General features: G+C 36.6%; 1 long non-coding RNA gene across 2 annotated transcripts; it reads right to left on the minus strand.

Annotated features, from left to right (window-relative positions):
- Window positions 1-1579: 1579 nt before the first annotated feature.
- LOC116813395 (uncharacterized) lies at window positions 1580-17674 on the minus strand. 2 transcript variants are annotated; one of them, XR_004370962.2, is made up of 4 exons: window positions 17378-17674; window positions 15057-15202; window positions 12220-12317; window positions 1580-3761 (listed from the first exon to the last, which is right to left on the minus strand). It is a non-coding gene; the product is annotated as an uncharacterized LOC116813395 (long non-coding RNA). The 2 variants fall into 2 exon arrangements; XR_004370963.2 differs by lacking the exons at window positions 15057-15202; window positions 17378-17674 and adding an exon at window positions 14007-15040.
- Between the last annotated feature and the right edge of the window lie 9757 nt (window positions 17675-27431).

A 27431-nucleotide genomic window follows, 5' to 3' on the forward strand; every position in this document is an offset into this window, starting at 1 on the left:
AGTTGATGATTTTTTTAAATGGCTTCTTGCTGCATCAGAAAAATGAAACTGCTATTTGCTTAAGTCACTGTAAACAGGTTTCTTTTTCTTTTTTCTTTTTTCTAAGACAGAGTCTCACTCTGTCGCCCAGGCTGGAGTGCATTGATGCAATCTCGGCTCACTGCAACCTCCACCTCCCAGGTTCAAAGAATTCTCTTGCCTCAGCCTCCCGAGTAACCGGGATTACAGGCACCTGCCACCACGCCTGGCTAATTTTGTATTTTCAGTAAAGACGGGGTTTCACCATGCTGACCAGGCTCATCTAGAACTCCTGACCTCAAATGATCCACCTGCCTCAGCCTCCCAAAGTGCCAGATTACAGGCATGAGCCACCGCGCCTCGCCCCCTTTTATGTGTAATCAAATGTAGCATTAAACCAAAACAAACAGGAAATGAGTGATCTTTCTCTTTACATTAACATGCATATAAATGTTTAAACTAAAATCTTCATTTTTTCTCATACATCAATAAAGATTTTTAAAATAAGGGAAAACAAATATTCAGCCAAAAAAATTTAAATATACACAAAATTGTTAAATATGCATTTTGCTAATTTTGGTTTTTGTGAGTTTTGTTGTTGTTTTTTTTTGCCCCTGATTAAACAAATTTTTAATATTATATGTCATAAAAACTAAAATTTAGTTGTAGTGGTTTTTAAAAAAAAAAAATAATGGCTAATTTTTTGATATCCCTCTCAAAGGGGAAGTCTATGTCCTTTCCCCTTTGAACCTGAGCAGACTTGTTGTGTCTTCCCTGTAACCAACAGAATTCAGCAAAAGGGACTGTGTGATTTCCAAACATGGGTCAGCAAGAGCAATGCAGCCTCAACTTTGTTTGCCTCTACACTTGCACTTAGACCCCAGGGTTACCCAGTAAGAAATCCAACTACTCTATAGCCACCATTCTACAAGGATGCCACATGGAGAGGCGCTCCTATAAGGAGTCTTAATCCAAATTCTTCCAGCCCCAGAACCAGACAAAGGAGTGAACACGACTTTAGCCCTCAGCAATTGAGTCCCTCTCCTGGCCTTTGAGTTTTTTTAGAAATGATCAGACGTCATGGAGCAGAGACATGCTGCCCCCGTTGTGACTTGTCCAAATTCCTGACCTACAGAATTTGTTAGCAAAATATAAAATTGATTTAAGATTAGATTTTATGATGATTTGTTTTGTAAAAATGGCAGCCACAACACCGGGGAAAGCTACTTCCCCACATTTAAGAATATGGAAAAAAAGAGATAAGTTTCTCAAAATGAAACAATGACACACGTTAATGACAGAAATGGTATCTGAGAGGAATGAAGCAATAATAAATACAAACAATATTTTACATTTACATTGTGTCTTTTGAGTCCACGGTACTCAGGACTCATTACAAACTTAACTAACTCCCTAACAAAATACATAGAAATCTCATTTTATGTGTAGGGGTACTGAAATTCACAAGAAAGATAGTTGAAATAATCAGAAATAAAAATCTAAAATAAAAAGATGACATTAAACTTTCTTTTTTTTAACTTTTATTTTAGGTTTTGGGGTACATGTGGTTTGTTACATAGGTAAACGCATGTCACGGGGGTTTGTTGAACTTATTATTTCATCATCCAGGTATTAAGATCAGTACCAAATAGTTTGCTTTTCTGTTCCCCTCTCTCTTCCCACCCTCCCCCTCAAGTAGACTCCAGTGTCTGTTGTTTCCTTCTTTGTGTTTATAAGTTCTTATCCTTTAGCTCCCACCTACAAGTGAGAACACGTGGTATTTGGTTTTCTGTTCCTGTGTTAGTCTGCTAAATTTTTTTTGGTTTTTTTTTGTTTTGTCAGCTCCATCCATGTTCCGTCCACAGACATCTTGTTGTTTTTTATGGCTGCATAGTATTTCATGGTGTATATGTGCCACATTTCCTTTATCCAATCTGTCATTGATAGGCATTTAGGTTAATTCCATGTCTTTGCAATTGTGAATAGTGTTGCAATGAACATTCACATGCATGTGTCTTTACGGTAGAAACACCATATGGTCAATTTATATTCCTCTGGATATATACCCAGTAATAGAATTGTTGAGTCAACTGGTGGTTCTGCTTTTAGCTCTTTGAGGAATCACCATATTGCTTTTCACAATAGTTGGACAAATGTCTACTCCCACCAACAGTGTATAAGTGTTCCTTTTCTCCACAACCTCACCAGCATCTGTTGTTTTTTGACTTTTTAATAATGGACATTCAGACTGATATGAGATGGTATCTCATTGTGGTTTTGATTTGCATTTCTCTTATGATTAGTGATACTGAGCTCTTTTTCAAATGCTTGTTGACTACATATATGTCTTCTTTTGAGAAGTGTCTGTTCATGTCTTTTGCCCACTTCTTAATAGGGTTGTTTGCTTTTCTCTTGTAAATTTGTTTAAGATCCTTATAGATGCTAGATATTGGACCTTTGTCTGTCAGATGCATAGTTTGCTAATACTTTCTCCCATTCTGTAGGTTGTCTATTTACTCTGCTGATACTGTCTTTTGCTGTGCAGTTCTTAAGTTTAATTAGATTCCACTTGTCAATTTTTGCTTTCATTGTGATTACTTTTGGTGTCTTTGCCATGAAATATTTGCCCATTCCTACGTCCAGGATGGTATTGCCTAGGTTGTTTTGCAGGGTTTTTATAGTTTTGGGATTTATATTTAAGTCTTTAATCTGTCTTGAGTTGAGTTTTGTGTATGCTGAAAGGAAAGTGTCCAACTTCAATCTTCTGCATATGGCTAGCCAGTTATCCCAGCACTATTTATTGAATAAAGAGTCATTTCCCCCATTGCTTGCTTTTGTCAGCTTTGTCGAAGACTAGATAGTTGGAGATGTGCGGCATTATTTCTGGGCTCTTTATTCCGTTCCATTGGTCTATGCACCTGTTTTTGTACCAGAAACATGCTGTTTTTGCTACTGTAGCCTTGTAGCATAAAGTCAAGTAGTGTGATGCCTCCAGCTTTTCTTTTTGTTTAGGATGGCCTTGGCTATTAAGGCTCTTTTTTAGTTCCATATTAATTTTAAAATAGTTTTTTCTAGTTCTCTGAAGAATATTGTTGGTAGTTTGATAGGAATAACCCTGAATCTGTAAATTACTTTGGGCAGTATAGCCATTTTAATAATATTGTTTCTTCCTATCCATGAGCACAAGATTTTTTTTCATTTGTTTGTGTCTTCTCTGATTTCTTTCAGCAGTGTTTTGTAATTCTCATTGTAGAGATCTCAACAAATTCAGGAATTGGTTTTTTGAAAAAATTAATAAAATAGATATGCCACTAGCTAGGCTAATAAAGAAGACAAAAGAGAGGATCTAAATAAACACAATTAAAAATGATGAAGGGAATGTTACTACTGGCCCAACAGATATAAAGACAACCATCAGAAACTACTATAAACACCTCTATGCACACAAACTAGAAAATCTGGAAGAGACTGATAAATTCCCGGACACACACACCCTCCCAAGACTGAGCTAGGAAGAAATTGATTCCCTGAACAGACCAATGATGGGCTCCAAAATTGAATCAGTAATAAATAGCCTACCAACCAAAGAAAAAGCTCAGGACCTGATGGAGTCACAGCCAAATTCTACCAGATGTGCAAAGAAGAGCTGGTTCCATTCCTACAGAAACCATTCCAAGAAAGTGAGGAGGAGGGACTACTCTTCAACTCATTCTATGAGGTCAGCTTCATCTTGATACCAAAACCTGGTAGAGACACAAGAAACAAGAAAACTTCAGGCCAATATCCTTGATGAATATCAACGCAAAAGTCTTCAGCAAATTACTTGCAAACTGAATCCAGAAATGCATTGAAAAGCTAATCCACCAGGATCAAGTAGGCTTCATCCCTGGGATGCAAGTTTAGTTCAACATATGCAAATCAATAAATGTGATACATCACATAAACAGAACTGAAGACAAAAACCACGTGATTATCTCAATAGATGCAGAGAAGGCTTTTGACAAAATTTAACATCTTTTCATGTTAAAATCTCTCAATGAACTATCTATTGAAGGAACATACCTCAAAATAATAAGAGCCATTTATGACAAGCCCACAGCCAACATTATGCTAAATGGGCAAAAGCTGGAAGCGTTCCCCTTGAAAACCAGCACGAGAAAAGTATGCCCTCTCTCATCACTTTTATTAAACATAGTATTGGAAGTCCTAGCCACAGCAATTGGGCAAAAGAAAGAAATAAAGGGCATCCAAATAGGAAGAGAGGAAGTCAAACTATCTCTGTTTGTAGGCAACATGATTCTGTATATAGAAAACCCAATAATATAGAAAACCCAATAATCTCGGCCCAAAAGCTCCTCCAGCTGATATACAACTTCAGGAAAATTGCAGGATATAAAATCCATGTAGAAAAATCACTAGCATTTCTATATATCAACAACAGTCAAACCAAAGAGCCAAATCAGAAAGGTAATTCCATTCAAAATTACCACCAAAAGAACAAAATGCCTAGGAATACAACATTGAACTTTCAAAACACAAACTTTTAATTCAGTAAATAGCATTCCTTTCAAGAACAACTGATACTTATCCTCCCTCCTCTTACCTCCTCCCATTATAAAAACAGCAGCATCGTTATGATCATGATCATCTTTGTTTCAACTTTTAACCCAAATGCTGAGGGTACAGTTAATGAAATGCCATAGATTTCTATATCATGTTATGCATTTCTTTTATTTTCTATATTTAAGGTTTGATTTCATCTGTTCCCACTGGTGATCACAAACTTTGTAAAGGCAGAACAAATGTCATGAAAACTTGATCCATCACTTAGACTGTTACACTTAACTAGACTATAATAACCCACACTGAAAATAAAATTTCATTACTTGAACCATTGTCATTCTTTCTATTAAAAAGTTGAAGCATACTGTCTAAATACCTTATTCTCTAAAAGATTTCCCTATGCTTTTTATATTTATAACACAGAAGCATTTCTACAAGATGCTTTCAAATGATTCTCTATATTTCATTCCATAATTATCTTCCTTTTCTGCTTGGTTTGTCCAAAGAGGCATGCAGATATAGACAGGGTATTGAAAACAAAGTGTCATGGAAACCAGACTCACTGACAGTCAGCCAAGTGCTTCTCTTTAAATCATTCCTCTGAAACAAAGTTGAAAATTATGAACTTTTTTAAGTCCTGACATTGTCCTCCTCAAAACAACCCACTTATGTCATTCCAAGGGTTTTGTTTACTGTCATGTACAGACAGCCTACATCCTCTCTGTGGCCTGAATTGCTCAGATTGTCGTCAAAATTCACTCAATTCAGTATTTTTTAATATACCTGTCCTAAAATTGTGAAGCTACTCTCCACAAGTTTAGTATTGAAAAATTGAAATTAGGTTACCTGCTTTGTGCTGACCATAAAAGGTACAATTTTTTTAAATATGAGCATAGATTTTAATGGATTACATAATAGAAAAAAAACTTAAAGACAATCTGGTAAATTTATTTATGTTAGCAACAACAGAAATATTACAAAGATTTTTTTTCAGTCTTCACTATAGCATTTTATTGGCTTGTGAAGGCATGTAGATTGTGCCAAGCTTAATGTGTTAGGTAATTGTTTGAAGGTTTAAGATTCCATATCAATGGCTGAATTTGAGATTATATAGGCTTATTTCTTAATATATTTTAATCATTAGTCACTACCTATTTTGATTTCTCTTACATGCTTTGTTTGAATCTTTTAAATATCTTTAAAAGAGTTTGCCTTCCCTCTATACCAGAAATAACTTTTAAAATATTTCATTAAAGAAATTAATTTTTCACAAATATGATTTAGATGAAATTAGTTCTCTTTGAGTAAAATGGGATTTTATCTCATGGTTTGTATCTAAGTTGATTTCCAAAACAGTCAATGCCTTATGCTTTGTAATGTTATTGTTGGCTATTTATTAAGTTCATCTATTGGCATGACACTTGAATTTAGAAAACATAACAAAGTATATTGCTATATTTCATGAGTTAATACTTTCAGAAAGCAAAACACTAAGTAGTTAAGGGTGGACAAGCATTTGGAAGATTATTCAATTTTCTAACAGATTTGTTATAATGGTTGTGGTAGTTAGTACTCTTGAGATCAAGTGCTGTATAATGGAAACCTGTTAAGTTTCTGTTGAGTGTCTTCCCGTGCTTTATAAGGAAGGGTGTGCTGCGTTTCTGTTGAGTGTCTTCCCGTGCTTTATAAGGAAGGGTGTGCTGCTTTAATTGAGACAGTGCCTAAAACAATACAATAACATTTTCTTATAATAAATGCCCTGACTGCCAAATATAATTAGAGAATCTCCAGGTTTCTGCCAAAAAAAAAAATCAATTAGGAAACATAACACCAGCAAGTCCAGGTATAATAAGAAAATTAACATGGTGGTCACTGTTACTGAAACCTAGATTTGTGAACTTTCTCAGATATCCTTCTTAAGTCCTTAATTCACCTACCTCTACTTACCAGGCTCCTACATTTTTATTTATGCAACCTGTTCTTATATATATATTGTAAGACAGGTCATACTGAACTACAGTCCATGGTATAAACAGTCTGTCTGTCTCAGTAAGATTTGAAGTTCTCAAGGACAGGGACACATTTTTTTTCATCCTTGTACTTATAGCAACTAACACTGTATCTGAAATAGAGAAGATACTAATATATGGAAATGGAATGGAACGTGGTGAAGTAGAGCAAGATTCTGACACAAAGAGGCATGATAAGATAGTCTGTATGGAAGTACGTTATTGTCAAGACTGCTGTATCCATAACACATGCCACAAAGTTTCTTAATGCTTTAGCTTCACCAAAACTTACAAAATTTAGTAGATTGAAAGGTAATAGAAAGTACAATTATTTCTAGTGCCACTTTTTATTGTTTGCTTATTTAAATTTCATAAATGTAATCAGCAATATAAAAAGACAACATCGATTACCTTTTAGAGTGGCACAACTTGCTTCCACACTGCTATACAGGGATTTCTTTAAAAGATATATTGTGGGTCATCTTGATAAGCATTAATAAAATTAATATATATGTGGAGTTAATCAGCTTAATCAATCTGTCTTTCTTAGTAAACTAAATTAAATATGTACATTGTCACAGTAAAGGCCTAATCAGGGAGATTATATCACTACACATCACGGTTCGAAAGCATGACTTCAAATATAAGTAACAGCCATGACATGAAGTCAGTGAGATCTTGCCAGAGTCAGCACAATTTAGAAAATATTCGTTTCAGGTGAACTCAGACCTGCCTATAGTTCTCAGAAAGGAACACAGGCATTCTGCATACATACTCAAGGATGTGGCTGAAATTTTACCCGTTACTATGTTACTCAGGTCATTCCATTAAAATGAAATTTAAGAAATGTCACAACAGTTCATGTTACCTAATATAAATTTTTTTAAGAATAAAATTAATGTATGAGTATTTCCAGATTTTCTTTTTATTTAGCTAACTAAAAAGATTTCTGGAATGACCCATTTGATGATGTATTTTGCTCCCCACCCCTTTTCTCCAGGGATCAACTCTTTCAGGCTTTGCAATATGAAACTGAGCAAAAAATGTGGAGAGGCAGAGGGAAACTAGGTTTATAAAGTTAGGGAGGGGTGGAATTTCTCAGAGAATTTGGGATATGAGGCATAGGACTTCTCATGTGTAAGGGAAACAGATAAGAGGGAATGGTTTTTCTTTTTAAGTGTTATTCTCATCTATTTATTCTTCCCCACCCAGTCCCTTCACAGTTTTTAGAAAATCAAATAAAGAACTCTAAGATTAGAGGACTGTGAAGCCCACCTTTTAAGGATTACATTACATAACAATAAAGAACAGAGGGTTTAAATAATCAAGATTCCTCAGGATAAGTACATTCTGCAAGACTTCTGAAGAGGCAGCATTATATTACAGAAAGAAAATCCATGATAGGAAGTCAAATAAACTTCAGTTTCAAACCTGTTTCTCCTACCTACTCATTATATAACATTGAGCACGTTACTCTCCTTCTCCAGAGATAATACTGAGATTGTGCAATCAAAATACATGTAATCCAAATATATACAATTGAAATATTATATAGAAAGAGCATGATTCATACTCAGGTTGTCGTTAAATGCCTGTTAATTCTAATCGTGAAGCATCAATTGTGAATAAAGATACCCTTACACTATTAGCTTGGAGCAAAATTAATTGCTGGTTTTGCCATATTTTCTCACTGAGCTTTTTGTCAATTGCTGAAAATAATGTGTACTTCAGGAATATAATTAACAGTAGCACTCTATAGCATTTGCAGCATAAAAAGCACTTTTTACAACTTTTTTATTTGAGTCTTACCACAACTCTATTAGGTATGACTCACTATAAATAGCCCTAATATATAGATAACCTGAGGCTCAAAGAAGTAAAGGAGTTTGTACAAAGCCAGTCAGCCAGTAAGTAAAAGAGTTGAGGCTTGCATCCAAATCATCTGAACCTAACTTCTATGATATTTCCACCAAATCTCCACAGTTGCAATGAGGCTATATCACATGAAATGCAATAAAGATATAAAGATAGAACCTAAGTTCCTTGAGAAGAAGCTGATCTACAGCATGGAATATCAAAGGAAAACTTCCACTACCAGAAATTGTCTACACAATCTCTGTGGGATTCTCTAAGCAGAAAAGCAGTGTCATTCCATCTGTATAGAGGAAATATACAGCTTCACAGGACGGTTGCGTTTGCATAAGGAAATAAATATCAATGACCTTGCTACTTCTGTGCCTAACCCCAGCCCCTCTACCTCTTCGCCTGGCTACATATTTAGTATGTTTTAAAATTCAGTTTGAGCATCCTTTCATCTCAGAAGCTTTCTCTCATCCTTAACCCCACCCCAGACTAGGTTAGAGGTCCATCTGTCTTCCCACAACATTGTGTGCATAAGTCCATACAGCCCTTGCATGCACCAGAACAGGAGCTCAGTGAGGGACTTCTGTCTTGTTCACTCTGTGTTCTTAGCATGTAGAACAGTGCCAGACATTTTAAAACGGGTTCTTAATAAATATGTGTAGAATGAATTAATAGAACCTATCACTGCTTTTGAATTGTTCAATGTCTGGGTCATCAGTATACATATTCCATGAAAATACATGCTTTCCCATATCTGTGGATTCAGGTCCTGGGGTAGATTATGGCATATACAAACATTCCATAAGTATTTGTTAAATAATTCGTACTCAGTACCAGGCACTAAGTCTATTATGGACATTAACTCACATATTCCTCATGATACTCTAGGAGGTAGTTACTATTATCTTGCCCATTTTTCAGATGAGAAAACTCAGACACAGACATGTGAAATAGCTTGCACAAAGTCACACAGCTTGAAAGTGGTAGAGCCAATATTATCAAAAAGACCAAGAGATAACAAGTGTTGGCAAGGGCGTGGAGAAAAGGGATTTCTTGAACACTGTTGGTGAATGTAGACTGTTGCAGCCATTATGGGAAACAGTATGGAGGTTCCTAAAGAAATTAAAAATAGAACTACCTTCTGACCCAGCAATCCCTCTTTTGAGTGTATACTCAAAGAAAATGAAATCACCCCTCATAAAGATAGCTACACCCCCATGTTCATTGCAGTGTTATTCACAATAGCCAAGAAGTAAAAACAGCCTGAGTGTCTTTCAGTGGATAAATGGATAAAAAACTGTGATTAGCATATATACATATGTGTGTGTGTGTGTGTGTGTGTGTGTATAATGGAATAAATTCGCCCTTTAAAAAGAAGGAGATCCTGCCACTTGCCACAACATGGATGAAACTAGAGGACATTATGCTAAGTGAAATAAGCCAGCAATAAAAGAAAAACATTATATGATCTCACTTACATGTGGAATTAAAAAAAAATTTTTTTAGGTCAAGTATACAGAAACAGATAATAAAACAGTATTACCAGGTTGCCAGTATTGGGAAGAAGCAGAAATTGAAAGATGTAGGTCAAAGGATACAAAGTAGCAGACATGTAGAATGAATAATATCGAGATCTAATGTATAATAGGATGCTTATTAATAATATTGTATTCAGGAATTTTTGCAAAATGAGTAGATTTCAACTACTCTTGCCACACACACAAAAAAAATGGGTAACTATGTGAGATGATGGAGATGCTAATTTGCTTCATTATAGTAACTATTTTACTATCCATATGTATCCCACTAGATTATGTTGTGTGCTATATATATATACATAACTTATTTTAAGAGGGAAGGAAAGAAGGAAGGGAGGGAGGGAGGAAGAGGGGAAGGAAGAGAGGGAGGAAAAGAGGAAGGAATGAGGGAGAAAGAGATGAAGGGAGGGAGGGAGGAAGGAAAGAAGGAAGGAAGGAAAGAAGGAAGAAAGGAAGGAAGGAAGGAAGGAAAGAAAGAAAAAGAAAGAAAGAAAGAAAGAAAGAAAGAAAGAAAGAAAGAAAGAAAGAGGGAATGAATCAGGACTAAGACTACAATCCAGGCAGTCTAGCTCCAGAGTTCATACTCTTAACCACTCTGCTCTATTGAATAAGTGCATGAATGAACAAACCAACAAAATAAAGATATTACAATGATAAGTGCAGTAATAGAGGCCTTTGGTAGTGCTACAAACACAGATGGGGGAGTAATTAATTCTGCCTGAGGATGGTGGAAACCTTCATATAACAAGTAGCATTTTTGTTCAGCATTGAAAGGTGAAGTGCACTAGGCAACAAACGTAAGTATTTATTGTGACTTTACATGTCATTTATTGCAAACAATATTATCTATTTGAAGTCTAAAGTTTTAACAGTGTTTTTATTTGTTAGCAATATTAACTCTAGTCATCATTTTAGTTCCTCAGTCACTTCTGTGACGCAGGCCTCACATTTTTTTCTAATTTCTTTGATAAAGATAACATTTGAGGGAAATGCAGACTTTTATCTTTGTGAGGTAGATTGTTTTTGCTGATGATTATGAAGAACTGAGATGGAAAATATGAAGTAATTTTTTCTTCTCTGTTTCATAAGATTTGCTTTGGCTCTCAATTCAGAGGAGCTTGAAACTGTAAACTGATCACTCCAGAGACCACCCATCCATTTTACAAGGTTCACATCTGGTTTTGCCAAACTTTCATTTGAGACCATGCCCAGTCCTCAAAGGAGTCATGAGAAGGAAATTGAAGAAAAGGGGAGATAGGAAATGTGGCCTATTGTGTCCAGAGAGTGTGATAGGAAAATGGGAGTCACAGGGATGTGGTGGACGTGAACTAAACACCACCAGAGCAACATTAGGTGTCAAGTTCCCCAAAATGATTCCTACTGGAGGTTAGATTAGCTAGAGCTGATTCTACTTCTGCAGCCCTTTGGCATATTCAAGGAACAAGGCTTAGCTTGCAAGTGTGCAGCTGCTGAGCTTGCAAAGGAATGAAGAAAAAAATGTGAAAAACATCTGCAAGCATGTCATTCAAAAAAGACCTTGAGATAAGTTAACTCTTAACATGTGAAAATCAGGACTCGGTGGACAAATAAATTTTGTGTTATTTTACCCAGTTTCTGAATTGTGGAAGGAGAAAATAATATACTCAACTTTATCCCTCTGAAATACTTGAGTTCCTTTCAACTCTAAAGGTCACTGTTGAATACTTCTGACAAATACTTTTTAAATTAATCTCCATAAAACAAAGCATCTACATTTCAGCTTGATACCAGAAAAACTATACCCTGAATGAGAAGTTTTGTACTACACAGCATCAGTTTATATTCTTTTACAATGGAGTAAGATCACACATTTATCCCCTAGCTACACGCAGAAGATAATACATAAAACACAAACACAGGACAGGCTGACCCCCAGTTCGGCAATCATAAGCAAGCATTACCAGCAGGGCTACTGCTGGCACCATGGGCTCTGCATGATGTCATAATACAGTTCACTGTTAAGGACAGGAGGTAGCCCTGGAGGACTTAAGATATCCATGTAGTTAAAATGATGCAATGAATTGCGGAAACATTAAGTAAACTTCAACACTGTCATCTTGCTGTTGGATAGTGCTCTATTTGGCAAAATACAATAATGTTGAAATAAGATCATTTCACACAATGACAACTGCAATAAACACAGTAAAACAGGGTGATGTGTGAAAGCAACTGAAGTATGTAGTACTTACATAGGACAGGGGTGGTTATTGTCATGTAAGATCTCTTGGGAAAGGTAATACTTCATTCAGCTGTGTCCTGAACAATGAAGAACCACAGATGTCAAGATCTGGAGTAATGAGATTATGGGGAGAAGGAACGACAAATTCACACAATTAGTGAACAGTAGTGCTGAAAACTTAAACTCAGTCTTCTACTCTTTCCATGATCTGAAACTCTCTCTTTTCACTTAGTAAATGACGAACTGTGACCAATAGGTAAAACAGCACCCATGAGGTCAAATTAAGGCTATCATAATATTCTCATCTACAATCTTTTTAAAAAATCGGTATTGAAATTGATCATATGTTCCAATTAAGAGATAAAATTTTCAATTTTAATCAATATGAAATCATTTTAATAGAAAATAACATGTATCCAAATTAAGGCCCATATTTGATATTTAATTGCAAGTTTTTGTCCCTCAAAGCATTTTTATGAATTTATTTGCCTTCCAGTAACACAAGAATAAATATACAAGCCTTGAGTAAAAAGATAACTTCTTTGCTGTGAACCTAAAACATCTCTTTGAAAAAGTCTATTAAAAAGTTTAACTAATACCTTAAACGCTAAAACCTTAATGTGACATTTAAGATAGTCAAGAATATATATACACACGTATACATATATAGTGCTTCATCCCCCAGTCTAAATCTTTTGGATGGGTATCAGAAATTGTCATCAAATGGAAAAAAAAAAACACACATACTATTATATACAAAATCAAAAATGTCAAAAACACGAATTCAGAACATCAAAATCAAAAGCTCTAGCAGGGTACCACTTCTAAGGAGACAGTACTTCATAGTAGAAAGATCTAGACTGGGAGTAAGTAGATTTGGCTTCTCATTTGACTGTCGCTAGCCAGATACATAAGACCTTGGAAAATTGGCTGGGGGTGGTGGCTCACACCTGTAATCCCAGCACTTTGGGAGGCCAAGGTGGGCAGATCATGAGATCAGGACATCGGGACCATCCTGGCTAACACGGTGAAACCCCGTGTCTACTAAAAATACAAAAAATTAGCCGGGCGTGGTGGCGGGCACCTGTAGTCCCAGCTACTCTGGAGGCTGAGGCAGGAGAATGGCCTGAACCCGGGAGGCACGGCTTGCAGTGAGCCGAGATCACTCCAGCCTGGGCGACAGAACAAGACTCCATCTCAAAAAAAAAAAAAGACCTTGGAAAATTAATTAACCTCCTCAAATCTGCTTTTTACTTGTAAAATTGGTGTAAAAACATTTGTTCTTTCTACCTTGCAAGATTGTTGTGTGGATCAAGTGAAATGATAACTGGAAGTTTTCAAAATATAGTACCACCCAATTAAAATAAAATAATTTTCCCCCTCCGATACACACAACTCTCCCTAAAAACATTAGCTAAAATAATCAGTGCTGGCCCATCACCAGATGAAAAAGAAAACATACTAAAATATTTTTTCAAGTTCTCCTACAAAAATTAGCAGTTGTGCACTAAATTATAAAGTTTATGCATTTATATCTCATGACACATTTAAAAGTTCTTCACTACTTAGGGCAGAATGATTAGAGAATTAAATCCATTTCCAATTCTAGACTGTTGGCTTTAAAAAAAAAAAAAAAAAACCTTAAAAGATTTCCAACTCTCAATACTCAACATTTTTAGTGGAAGATTTTTGCTTATTTACCATATGCAATTGTGACTAAAAGTGAACCTGCTTGTTTTATTATTTTGTTCTCTTTCACATTCTCGGTGCTTATCAGTCACTCTCACATCTCATTACCTGGAAAGATGTGCCTCGGAATACACAATAAAGCATCTCTCAGAGGTGCCTGACTTCAACAAGCAGTAAGTCACTGTTTTCTCTGTTTCAAATGGAAATCAGTGTTGCCTTAAGAATGCTGGACAATACTGTCAGTTATCATCAGTCTTTTATGGACAACATTCAAGACCAAATTAGAATTTGTCCTTGTCTGGCTAATCTTTCTCTTATTTTAGAGAATCTGTTAAAAAAAAAAACAAAAAACACTGAGGCTGGGGACTTGTTTTTCACAGATTTGTGTTTTTATTTTGAAATGTTAGGTAGTGGTAGACTATGTTTTGCAGAACTTGCTATTTAGTAGGCTAAGCATTGGTTTTAACTGCAGACTTTTATTCCTTGAATCCTTAGAATCCTTTAATACTAAAAATGATTTCAATAGACTATGAGGTTCTTAAAAAAGAAAAAAAAAACACATTTTATTTAGCTTTTATCCCCAACACCTAACCCCATGCTTGTCACATCAACTGGCATCCATTGGTAATTCTTATATAATCAGGGATTTCAGGGAGTCCTTGAAATTAATCACTAAGGTGACCTACTTCTAAACAATCTAAGCTTCTGGAATATTCTGCCCTCTCAGAGTTAAACCACAGTATTTCACAAACTGAATTCCCTACTGTCAAGCAACTCTCACTAAAACTAAACAGTTACCATATGCATAATTCAAATTTTTAAGAATGTTTTTCCTAATTAAGCTGAAATTTCCAGTTCATGTGTATGCTGAAGGTGAATATCCATATTCATTATATTATATACACCATTTGTCTTGAGAAATTTTGAGAAAGTGTGGTCCTGTGTTTAACAGTGTGAACTATCTAAAGAAGACAACCATATATATATATAATTATATATATATATAATTTTCAAGTACCAATCCTCTTCTCTATCACAATAATTCTGGGGAGTAGTTAGGAGAGCAGGCAATATTCCACAGGCGAGATCTCTGGCAGGGAAACCTTCTAGCCACATTTAGTTGATGATTTACTATGATTTAAGGCTTATGTCACTTACTGTTTTGTTTTTTTTTTCTCTTTACATACTTCAAAGGGTTTTCTGGTCTTCATCTTGATTTTTAAAATGGATATTATTTTAACTTCAAAAGTGACTGTTTTATTTTTAGAAAATACAGCTCTCATCCACAGTGGCACGTTGTTGGCCTGAGTACCAAGGGATAAAGAAGTCTAAGACCATGCTCAGTTTATGAGATGTGTGGCTATTTAACTCAGCATCACCACCACCCCCTCTAAATATCTCCAAATCCCCTTCCCTACATAGTTCCAAGATAGTGTGGTAGTGAAGAGTTAACTCCAATTTTGACATTTGACTACCGACAGTTTTTCAAACTCCACGACTCCCCTTCTGCCTTCTGTACCGCATCTGGGAAAGCTGAGAAAGCCTGGTAACAGCTTCCTTTGTGCCAGTGGGAAGTTTAAACTGTGCAAGCTCTGGCCTATGGATGTGCAAAAATTATGACAACTCTACCTCCTAACCACAATAAAAGCCAAACAGTCTCTATTCCCCTTCAAGCAATTTTTTGGACCTGCTTGGAAGAATGCCCTGCTCTCTCCACAAAGTCTCATTATGTAACAAACCTTTTCATACTCTCTTGATACCTGCATGGATATCATTAGTCTTGATATTCAAATCAAATTTGGGGTGGAGGATCATCTCATTTTTACAAGATGACCACAAGTGCCAAGGAAAGATCATAATTTCCCAGAGGCAGATGGAGCCATATGCATGAGCAGACATGAGATTCACTGCAGGTTTAAAGTGGCCCTTTACAAACCTCTCACTTAAATGCTACATATCAGGACAGTTGCAGAAGAGATTTCCAGAGAAGCCTGAGATTTGCAGTGGCTTCCAAGTGAGCTTGAAGAACCACTGCTTCAGTGATGTACTAATGGTGACTTTCTTCCCTTTTATTCTCCTGTCTGTCAATGATTCTGTAAAACTCAAATTTCCTACTAGACTCTCCATTCTTGGAATATATAGGGGACTTCCATTTTCTAGACTGAAGCCTGACTGAAAGAATCAATCAATAACAGGAACAACTGAGTCTCAGACTTAGTCTACAGGTCGACACTCAATATAATATTTGTCTTATGACGGCAGACTTCCCCGTTATCCATGAGAGTCTTAGTCAGCAAAATGAAGTAGCATGAAGAAATCGGTGCCAATTTAAGGGAGAAAGCTATCACAGTAATTCTGGAGAGTAGTTAGGTCAAGAATCTAAAGGAGAAGAGCAGGCAATATTCCACAGGTGAGATCAAACCTAGAGCCAGAGATGAAGCTGGAGGGGAATGAGATATCATATGGAGTTGGGTAAGGAGCAGATGCATTTTTCAAACACAGTGAATCTTTGGCAAATATGCTGAACAATTTGCTGTTGGTGAGACCATGTTTTATTAGCCTACACTCAAATTTTGCTGTTCTCTCCTATGTATCTTCTAAGAATCGCATGGCTCCCAATTCACTGTGCCTCAACTATCATGCCCTGCATAATAAGACCTGACTGGAATGGAGTCCATGGACATATCTAGGAGAAAAGCCAGCTATTGATGCTCAAGGAAGCAAGTAAAAGCAGCTCCAAGGCCTAAAGTTAAAATATGCTTTTGTTGAAGAGTCTCTAGGACTGATTTCCAGAAAACCATGTTACAGACCAAAGAATTTATATGTTTCTGGAAGGCAATCCCCTTGCTCTTGTTTTTATAAATTCTCTGGGCACTGTGTTGCTGCCCAAGTTGGCTTTAATGTCCATGAACTTCTTGGGGGAAGTCTGTCTTTAAGACTCTTTAGAGCCACTGAATAATTTTTAACATTATTTTTAAGTTTTATACCATTTTGTCTTATATATCTGCAGAAATCAGCACCTTCCACCCTGACTGCAACTCCCTTATTATGTTATTCATGGAATCATTTGCCACTGCTGTGGCCAGTTGTGCTTCAAAATACATCAGTATCACAAATTAATGACTGAAATTTTCATTGATGTCTTCATGTAAACATAGTCAGAATTTGTCTGTTTATTATTTTTCCTGATTCCTCTTTTAACCCTTAATGATAACTGCTTCATCTTCCAATCCAATATCTGTGGCCCCTTTTCTGTCAGCTAAGATGATATGCAACTCACTCCAGTTTTCTTTTCATTTATCCCTAAGATAAAAAGAAAAGACTAGAAATTGCAAAGTGTTTTCGTAAGTTTCAAATCTACTGAAAGAGAAGATATGGGAGAACTATGCAGAGGGGAATTATTTTGCTTATTGAAGACTAAAATCAACTTGTAAGATAGTGGATAAAAATATAAAATAGCAATGATCTCATAACTGTACATTTTTGCTGAAGCATTAGGTACATCTATAGCTTTGTCCATTGTGCTTGAGGATGAAGTTATCATTAATATTTTCTTCTGATTCCTGATTCCTGATCCTGAGTCTGAAGTTTTTGAAACAGCAGTGACATGAGAGATAGCACTAAAGTTCCATCTTGGCGATGGTGAGTGACTAGAATGGCAGAAAACAAAGTAGGACACCGGTAATCAATATTGGTAATCAAATGTTTTAGAAACAATAATACAACAGAAATAAATAAGATTATAGCTTCATCCAAATGCAAACATACTAATTTGCACGCTCTTTGACATAGACACATAAATGCAAAGTCATATTCAATCATACTCACACCCTTTGACTAATGTACATTCATATATGATACATGATAGAGCAAGATTCAGAAACATAGCTCTCCCAGATGCAGCTCATGCAGATGTCTGAGGCTGATAATCCCCTAGATAGAGCACAAACATGCGTGTATATTTAGGCCCACACTACCCCAGTGTACACTCACAAAAACATTCTACGACTGCGCCACTGCTAGCATTCAGAAGCCCTTAGCCATGTAATAGGTCCACCCTCTGTTATATGCACTTATCTGTAATGTAATTGTAATGTAATGTGATCAATTTTATCCTTAAGTATTTTGTCTCTTTTCACTGATTAACAGCTAAGTTCCTAGAAACTTATTTTGACAATCTTATTGATGAAATATTCACAAGAAACATTAAAATAAAAACTGAAGCACACTTCAAATCGCTGAGTGCAAAATATTGAATCATCTTTTACTACTACGAAATTTAGTCTGGTACTCAGCTGAAAGTTGAATTTTCTTGAGTACTTTTACAACAGAGCAGTCATTAAATAGCATTTTCCCCTTTGCTTTGGATTATGGTCTGCATAGAAGTACTTTGAAAGCTAGGAAATATTTCTACTCTAATTAAAGCATATAAACACTTCAGATTAAGTGTAGGCATATGAAGTTCCTATTCAATTTTAGGAACTGAGTACTTCGGGAAAAAAATTAAAACTGGTATTAAATAGTACATAATTGTAAGAATTAAAGAATAAAAGATCTAACACAATAAAGTACATGTGGGGAATTCAGGAAAAGCCCACAAAGTTGCAGAAGCAAAGATCTTCATCTACAACAGCTAAGGCTATTGACATTGTTAGCTATGACATAACAGAGGGTTTATCCAAAGGTCCTTTGTAAGGTTCATTCTAGGTTTCGCTTTGTATTTAAAAATGGAATCTTATACATGTTAATTATACTATTCCCCTGCTGTTTTTAGTACTAATACAAATTCATAAGGCTTGATGTCCCTTCAAAGCATTGGGATTTCAACCTTCAGTTCACCTACTGATGTCACTATGTCTCTTGAAGGAGGACAAAATCTAAGGCCTAAATATAAATTTTATATGCTGTTCAACACCTACATGAGAGTTGTTCTGGTAATAAATTATATTTAGAAGACTCTTTTTTGCATGTTTTCAGATTAAAAACCGGATATAAATATGTCAAAGTTCATGTTTGGTAAAGTGCTGCCTTTCAGTACAGTCAGTGGACCATAAAACTGCTGTTAGACATAAACTGCTTACCACACTGATAAAAAGCAACAGCTGTGTCTAAAGCAAAGGTCCTACTCAGTTAGGAGTGTCCTACAGACACCAAGAGTAGTAAAAGATTGAAAGATGAGTAACCATTGTAAAGTGTATCAGCTTTTCATTTTCTGGTGCCCTAAGTTAGACTATTCAGATCGCAATAATTATTACATTTTTAACCAATAATAATAATACTAACTTTTCTGGAATAGCTTACTCAACTTCCATTTTCTCCTCTTTCCAGTTGAGAAGCTGGAAATCTAAAATTTATATTTCCCAGACCCCCTTGCAACTAGGGTATTATGTGCAAATCAAGTTCTACCCTGTTAATATGCTCAGGTGATATGTGGAAGAGAGAATTGAGGCAAAGACCATTTTCCTATGACTCTTGGCTGTTGCTGCTGGCTAGCACAGTCATGGAAACATGGAACTTCCCTGCAGAAACTTTACATTATCCACTCTCCAGCTTCCTGGGCATCCAGAAGCGATAGTAGTAATAGTAGATTTTTTATTTAACTTCCCTGGGGAACAATTTTAATTGTCCATTCTCCAGATTTCTCAGACAGTTGGAGAAGCATTGGATATAGTTCTTGCTCTGACATAGGTCTAACGGTGTCCCAAAGGTATCACCTCTGCATATTTCTGAGAATCATCTAGGACACTCATTCTAGAATTTGCTCCTTTGGCCCCTCCAGTAAATTTGCAAGCTTCAAAATCCCTGAATTAAATCCCTATATGCTTAAAGTACCTAGAGTGGTTTCCGTTTCATGCAATGAACCCTGACTAGCCTCTAATCTTTTGTTGCTTTATCTAGTTTACAAAGTAGGCTGTATGATATAGTGAAAGAGATGTTTTACAATTGAATTCAAACCCTGGTATGTGAGGTCACATAATTTTTCCTAGCCTCAGTTTCCTTATTTCTAGAGTAAAGGAGGATCATAGTTACTTCCAAAGATTAATACATCTTTATTAAAGTATACCTTATAAATAAAGTTCCTCTCTCAGCATAAAGCATAGAATTGGTCCTTTATAAGTCGTCTATTCTTTCACATACATACATCAGGCCATTTATATCAAGTCTCATTCAATGAATGTAAGATACTCAGCAAAAATTATTTTTTTCCTTTTTCCTGTTCACATATGTAATCTCGTCTATATTATATTCTTAATGTAAAACAAATATTAGTTTTTTCATGAAATCTATGGATCTGAATACCCACTAGGCACATATTAGATTATCAAAAAATGAATTTGATTAATCTATATCAAAACTTATCACAACAAAATTATCAGTTTATAAATATTGACTCATGAACTCTCTCATATGCTATTAGAGAATGTCAAAAGAAAACTACTCAAAAAGCCAAGGTTTACAAATGAGACACCAATTAACTGCCTAACCATTGAGCTCTTGTTTATTGTAAAGAACTAAAAAATGGTGGCTTTTTTCCTACATTGATAACACTTTAAACCTCATAATCTTTGAGGTAGGTATTATTAAGCAATTAAGAGTACTGATGGGGTCTGGATATTAGCCCTTTGTCAGATGAGTAGGTTGCAAAAATTTTCTCCCATTCTGTAGGTTGCCTGTTCACTCTGATGGTAGTTTCTTTTGCTGTGCAGAAGCTCTTTAGTTTAATTAGATCCCATTTGTCAATTTTGGCTTTTGTGGCCATTGCTTTTGGTGTTTTAGACATGAAGTCCTTGCCCATGCCTATGTCCTGAATGGTATTGCCTAGGTTTTCTTGTAGGATTTTAATGGTTTTAAATGATTAAAGGCATTTAAGTCTTTAATCCATCTTGAATTAATTTTTGTATAAGGTGTAAGGAAGGGATCCAGTTTCAGCTTTCTACATATGGCTAGCCAGTTTTCCCAGCACCATTTATTAAATAGGGAATCCTTTCCCCATTTCTTGTTTTTGTCAGGTTTGTCAAAGATCAGATAGTTGTAGATATGCGGCATCATTTCTGAGGGCTCTGTTCTGTTCCATTGATCTATGTCTCTGTTGTGGTACCAGTACCGTGCCGTTTTGGTTACTGTAGCCTTGTAGTATAGTTTGAAGTCAGGTAGCGTGATAACTCTGGCTTTGTTCTTTTGGCTTAGGATTGACTTGGCGATGCGGGCTCTTTTTTGGTTCCGTATGAACTTTAAAGTAGTTTTTTCCAATTCTGTGAAGAAAGTCATTGGTAGCTTGATGGGGATGGCATTGAATCTATAAATTACCTTGGGCAGTATGGCCATTTTCACGATATTGATTCTTCCAACCCATGAGCATGGAATGTTCTTCCATTTGTTTGTATCCTCTTTTATTTCATTGAGCAGTGGTTTGTAGTTCTCCTTGAAGAGATCCTTCACATCCCTTGTAAGTTGGATTCCTAGGTATTTTATTCTCTTTGAAGCAATTGTGAATGGGAGTTCACTCATGATTTGGCTCTCTGTTTGTCTGTGATTGGTGTACAAGAATGCTTGTGGTTTTTGTACATTGATTTTGTATCCTGAGACTTTGCTGAAGTTGCTAATCAGTGTAAGGAGATTTTGGGCTGAGACGATGGGGTTTTCTAGATATACAATCATGTCATTTGCAAACAGGGACAATTTGACTTCCTCTTTTCCTAATTGAATACCCTTTATTTCCTTCTCCTGCCTGATTGCTCTGGCCAGAACTTCCAGCACTATGTTGAATAGGAGTGGTGAGAGAGGGCATCCATGTCTTGTGCCGGTTTTCAAAGGGAATGCTTCCAGTTTTTGCCCATTCAGTATGATATTGGCTGTGGGTTTGCCATAGATAGCTCTTATTATTTTGAGATACGTCCCATCAATACCTAATTTATTGAGAGTTTTTAGCATGAAGCGTTGTTGAATTTTGTCAAAGGCCTTTTCTGCATCTGTTGAGATAATCATGTGGTTTTTGTCTTTGGTTCTGTTTATAACAATGAACTCAAACAAATTTACAAGAAAAAAACAAACAACCCCATCAAAAAGTGGGCAGAGGACATGAACAGAAACTTCTCAAAAGAAGACATTTATGCAGCCAAAAAACACATGCAAAAATGCTCATCATCACTGGCCATCAGAGAAATGCAAATCAAAACCACAGTGAGATACCATCTCACACCAGTTAGAATGGCCATCATCAAAAAGTCAGGAAACAACAGGTGCTGGAGAGGATGTGGAGAAATAGGAACACTTTTACACTGTTGGTGGGACTGTAAACTAGTTCAACCATTGTGGAAGTCAGTGTGGCGATTCCTCAGGGATCTAGAACTAGAAATACCATTTGACCCAGCCATCCCATTACTGGGTATATACCCAAAGGACTATAAATCATGCTGCTATAAAGACACATGCACACGTATGTTTATTGTGGCACTATTCACAATAGCAAAGAGTTGGAACCAACCCAAATGTCCAACAACAATAGACTGGATTAAGAAAATGTGGCACATATACACCATGGAATACTATGCAGCCATAAAAAATGATGAGTTCATGTCCTTTGTAGGGACATGGATGAAACTGGAAAACATCACTCTCAGTAAACTATTGCAACAACAAAAAACCAAACACCGCATGTTCTCACTCATAGGTGGGAATTGAACAATGAGAACTCATGGACACAGGAAGGGGAACATCACACTCCAGGGACTGTTGTGGGGTGGGGGGACGGGGGAGGGACAGCATTAGGAGATATACCTAATGCTAAATGACGAGTTAATGGGTGCAGCAAAACAACATGGCACATGGATACATATGTAACAAACCTGCACATTGTGCACATGTACCCTAAAACCTAAAGTATAATAATAAAAAAAAGAAAAAAAAAAGAGTACTGATGGAGTCGAGCCCCTTCTAACCATGTGACCCTAGACAAGTTTTCTAGCTTCTTTGAACCTCAGTCCCAACAGTTATGCATGAGTATAATAAAAGTTCCTATCTGCTTGGGCTAGTAATAGAATGAAATAAGCCACTAGGCACAGTGGCTCACACCTACAATCTCAACACTTTGGGAGGCCAAGGTGGGAGGATCACTTGAGCCCAGGAGTTCAAGACCATTCTGGGCAACAACAGTGAGACCCCATCTCTATACAAAATGTAAAAATTAGCCAGCATGGTGGTGCGTGCCTGTGGTCCCAGCTACTTGGGAGGCTGAGGTAGGTAGGAGGATCACTTGAGCCCAGAAGGTCAAGGCTGCAGTAAGCTGTTATCATACCACTGTATTCCATCCATCATGGGCAACACAGTAAGACCCTGTCTCAACAACAACAACAACAACAACAACAACAACAAAAGCCATTTGGTGTTGTTATGCTCCTTTACATTCTATACTCTGGAATCTCTTGTACCTAGTCCTAAGAGATGATATTTCCATACACTAACCAGCTTCCCTAAACTCCTTTGTTCCTTGAACTTCACTGCAATCAAATTCTTTCTATTCGTGCTGTGAACCTGGAAAAATGCAACTGCTTTCTTTAACTTTCTCCTGTCTCTCTCTCCTCTGTTCTCTTAAGATTTGGAATTCAATCTTGTGATTGCTTCCATCCAAGATACTCATCTGTCTTTAGATACCCCACTGTTGACCAGACACAAAATACAAAGGGCATCTGTCCTCCTTGATTTTTATTGCTTTCTGCACTAGGGGATGCCCCAGGGGATGCAGCTCAGAACCCTGTTTGATGATCTGCAGCCTGATGTGTTGTCCTTTGGCAGCCAACTGGGTCAAGTTTCCCAATAGCAATCTTCAAGGCTTTAGCCCATCAAGACAAGATCAGAGGAGCATTCATCTTGGTAAGCTGAGCTGTTTCATTCTCTCCTCTTCGTAGACAACCCCATTATTATTCATTCATACCTTCAACAAAAGTTTAATTTTAAAAAATAACATGGGTGTTATAATAATTTTCTACAAGTATAGTAATTAATTCTGGTCTTTAAAATTCTGCTTTGAAATAACAGTTTTGTGCCATATTTTTAGTTCTAATGTCTGGGGGACAGATGAATAAATCCTGATACTCTGGAGCATGCTACACAGAATTACCCACATGAGAAGCAAGTTAACTGCACACCACTGCCTACTGTTTGTTGTGTCTGCTTTCATTATTTCTATTTGGGCACGTATTTTTGGAACCTTTGTTGTTTTCTAGTGTCCACTATGTCTTAATTCAAATTGTAGTCACACAGACTTGCCATAATATCTAATATCTGCTGCTGTATAAAATGTCTGGCCAGGTGCAGTGGCTCACACTTATAATCCCAGAACTTTGGGAGGTCAAGGAAAGAGGATCACTTGAGGCCAAGAGTTCTAGACCAGCCTGGGCAACATGGTGACTCTGTCGCTACAAAAGATTTTGGTTTTAAATTAGCCAGGTATGGTGACACATGCTTGTAGTGCCAGCTATTCAGGAAGCTGCAGCAGGAGGATCCCTTGAGCCCAGGAATTTGTGGCTGCAGTGAGCTATGACTGCATCACTGCACTCCAGCCTGGGCAACAAAGTGAGACCCTATCTCTTAAATAATAAAAATAAAAAAAAGTCTGCATGTATTTTTGTGGTGCCCCTGGCCCCACTCATACATCAAATTATTTATGCTGTGACATAGATTGTATATTAAATTAGATCATCCCAAATGTACCTTTATCCCAATTTGGTAAAAAATGAATTTAGCTTTTTTGTGTGTCATGCAGTAATAAAGGAAATGGTCAATAATCAGAAGCTAAACTTTATAAACTCTTGTATCTGTTTTTTAATAGATTGATGATGCATTTTATCTTCATTATTTCCACTCTGTAGTTTTCCTTGGAATTACTTAGTTGTTCATTTTACAACTGACAGGGATGGAGCTATGTTCTAGGTAAAAAAGGGTGAATAAGATACCCTCCCTATTCTCAAGGCCACAATCTAATATGGTTAGTCTTTCTTACACAAATCCACAGATTGATGTCCCTTCTCATTAGAAGCAACATATCTTTATTTCTGTTTGTTGGCTTTATAAATGTCTAAACACAAGTGATCTATATGGCCAAACCACATTCCTTTTTATTCTGCTTTAGGCGTCCTGACCAGGACTTTTCTAGAACAATACTTGCCCTGTAGCTGTTATTCTGTAAAAACCTAGAAAGTGTTTTCTCCTGTTTTTTTCTCATGTTAATTGCATTTGTTTACACAAAATTTACAAAAGCTATCAGGAACTGTATTTTGTTATCCCAAATTAGTGTTTCACAAACTTATTCTGGAACCTCAGCCTCTCTCAGATCAGTATAGACTCCACTTACTTTGGAACTCAATTGTTTTGTTTTTATTAGGGCAATCTTACTAAAGGAAAAGGATGCTAAGGTCAACATGAAAAGATATGGTAGTTAGCAAGATGATTCAAACATGTACAAAAGCTTGTTTTTCCATCCAAATGTTATGGTATCTGACATTTCACTACTAGAGATTCATTCCTTTGTATTGTGTTCCTTACCATCTGCTGTAAGTGCTGGTAACATCACACTAATTTATACTGAAGGGACAAAGGGTTATGTTCTAGCAAGGACTTCCTGCTATGGATGCTTTAGTGAAGATTTTTCTTCATTATTTTTAGTAATACTATCAACCATTTATTGATTGCCTAATGCGTAATGAAGTACTACACATTTCACAGTTCTATTATTTAATATGTACAACAACTCTGTAAGAGGTGTTATTATCATCCATATTTTACAGATGAGAGGAAGTTTAGGAGAGTAGTTAGCACTGGCTCTGAGAAGAGATCGAAACAGTTAAAATTTCACATTCATTACTTACTAGCACTGTGTCCTTGGAAAACGTACAGTTTCATCACCTGTAAAACAAGGGCAATGGTATTTTCCTCCTGAGCTTGCTACAAAGGTAAACAAATGCCTGACAGAGAGTGAGTCTGAAACACAGGGGCGATATAAGAATAAGCAAACAATGATCAGAGGTCAAGCAACTTGCCCAAGACACCATCAAATAAGAGCCCCATAGCCTGGACTACCTCCACCACAGTGTGATGATTTTTGCAAAAAGTAGGCATGTCTCTATACCTCTGAGTCTTTCCAAAACAATTTAGGTAAATAAATATAAAACAGGAAGACAATAGTCACATAATAATAACAGACACTGCAAAATTGACTTATCTCCCCCAGAATGGGCCGTCTTTCCTAGCCAGCATCATTAAAGTCAGCTATGGATTCAGCAACAGCAGCTTCATTTCTCTTCCTGGCTTCATGTGGATTGGTTTTCCAGTCAATCCGTGACACTAATTCTCCTCTGTTAGGAGCTCCATGAGTCAGTGGCAATACCGAGGCTGAGTCATGTTGGGTAAAGCAATGATGCAGTCCTGAGACACTAGAGACAGCAATTAAAAATGACCTTTGTTGTCTCCACACCACTGGCTCCATACCTTCACATTAGTATCAGCAAAGAAGGCATTTCCGGGCTCATGAGTAGGAAATGTAACTGTTAAGAAAGATATGATGATACAACTGAGAAGAAATCGAGAGAATAAGGCTCCTACTTATGCTGTGATTGGGACTGAACATAAGTCTTCCATTTTGCTTTTTAGTTTATTCAGCTTGGCACTGCAGACAACTAATTATTTCCAATTCAAACATTTTAAGTCTCTTTTTCTCTTATTGACATATTTTTTTTCTCATCTAGCAATTTTTATTGCCCCCAGACCTAGCCTTTTGTGTCTGGTATTTTGCAAGAACTATCAGAATAATCAAACGTAAACTTTAAGAAAAAAGTTGCTTTCTTCTACTGTCTCCTAATACCTCCTGCAGGGATATGAGAGATTGTCTATCTCTTCATTATTTTAACAAGGCTTCTTTTCCTTATAACACTAAGGTTGTATAATGACCTTCCCTAATTTTACTCCTTGGGCCTGAACAAGTCTGATAACTCCGTTTCCAAAGTAAGAAAAGGAAGTCGAAATCATCAACCAGCTTTCTCTTTACCGAATGTTCAGTTTTTTTAAAGAAGAAAACCTTTCCTTTGGTAGAAAATGCCACTTGGTTATGATAAACACTCGTGAAACTTCTGTCTTCTTGAAAATAGCGAATATCTTAAAATTCACAAAATTTTTCACAGATTATAAGAAATTAGTTGGAATAGGTGTGCTCTTAAGGGCCAAACTTCCCGAGCTCCAGCTCTGCTTTTCCCGCTGTCTCTCCAGCAGCACCATGTGGAGGTCCTGCCAAAAACTCACATTCAACTGGTTCAAAGCTTAAATCTCTACCCTATCCTCCAACTTTCCTCTCACAGAAAAAGGCGCCCCCAGCTTGCCTTGCAGATGTCTTCAGGTTCTCCCTCCCCTCACCACTGATACCCAGTTCATCACCAAGTGCTGTCAGCTGTCCATGTCAGCAGCTCTTGTTTCTGTCTTCTCTTTCTCATTGTCACTACTTGGCCCTCTCAAATGACCTATTGCAGGAACCTCATCAATGGTCTT

This window comes from Hylobates moloch, unplaced genomic scaffold (assembly GCF_009828535.3).
Source record: "Hylobates moloch isolate HMO894 unplaced genomic scaffold, HMol_V3 SCAFFOLD_9, whole genome shotgun sequence".
Classification (NCBI taxonomy): domain Eukaryota; kingdom Metazoa; phylum Chordata; class Mammalia; order Primates; family Hylobatidae; genus Hylobates; species Hylobates moloch.